The sequence below is a fragment of the Octopus bimaculoides genome, chromosome 7 (genome assembly GCF_001194135.2).
Source record: "Octopus bimaculoides isolate UCB-OBI-ISO-001 chromosome 7, ASM119413v2, whole genome shotgun sequence".
NCBI lineage: Eukaryota > Metazoa > Mollusca > Cephalopoda > Octopoda > Octopodidae > Octopus > Octopus bimaculoides.
The window spans coordinates 61,018,217-61,019,223 of record NC_068987.1 but is presented as its reverse complement, the minus strand read 5'-3'; the positions used below and the strand labels follow the sequence as shown (position 1 = coordinate 61,019,223).

General features: G+C 37.3%; 1 protein-coding gene across 1 annotated transcript in view; it reads right to left on the bottom strand.

Annotated features, from left to right (window-relative positions):
• Positions 1-1,007, bottom strand: part of LOC106874652 (uncharacterized) — a 23,394-nt gene that overhangs the window by 1,114 nt on the left and 21,273 nt on the right. The window lies entirely within an intron of this gene.

The window sequence follows — 1,007 nt, the reverse complement described above, 5'->3', positions numbered from 1 at the left end:
TATATATATATATATATATATATATATATATATATATTCTCTTATTCTCTTATTTGTTTCAGTCATTTGACCGTGGCCTTGCTGGAGCACCGCCTTCAGTCGAACAAATTGGCCCCAGGACTTATTCTTTGTAAGCCTAGTACTTATTCTATCGGCCTTTATGCTGAACTGCTAGGTTACGGGGCCGTAAACGCACCAACATCGGTTGTCAAGCGATTGTGGGACGACAAACACAGACACACATGCACATACATACATACATACATACATACATACATACATACATACATATATCTCCCCTTTTTCTTATCTCTCCTGTGCGAACTTTCTGTCCAGCAGTCGCCATGATAGATCGCTAACCACAACATTCAATTTTTTTCTCCGTGTTTTTCTCCTTGTTTTCTCCTTTCTGTTGAAGAGCGTAGCTCGAAACGTTAAAGACTTTCTCTATTCCCGAGCGTTAAACTAATACATCCTTTTGTTGTTTACACCACCTGTCCTCGTCTGTTGTTGTTTTTTTCATAAATTTTCCAATATATATATATATATATACATATACATATATATACGACGGGTTTATTTCAGTTTCCGTCTACTAAAATCCACTCACAAGGCTTTGGTCAGCCTGAGCCTATAGTAGGTGCCACGCAGGGGAACTGAACTCAGAGCCATGACTTCTTTCAGTTTCCGTCTACCAAATCCACTCACAAGGTTTTGGTCGGCCCGAGGCTGTATATACAGACACTTGCCCAAGTATCACGCAATGGGACTGAACCATGTGGTTGAGAAGCGAGCGACTGTATATATTTTTATTGTTTAGTTACATGAATTTAAGTGACATTATTCTTCATCTTTCAAGTATTTTCCGTTTTTGTCGTTTTGTTTGAAAGCTTAAACATTTCTCTTGAGGTACACATAAGTACTTTCTCATATGAGCAAAACACCTTTTCATTAAAAATTTTATGCGAAATGTTATGTGAAAATTTTAGAGTGCAACATTTTTTGTA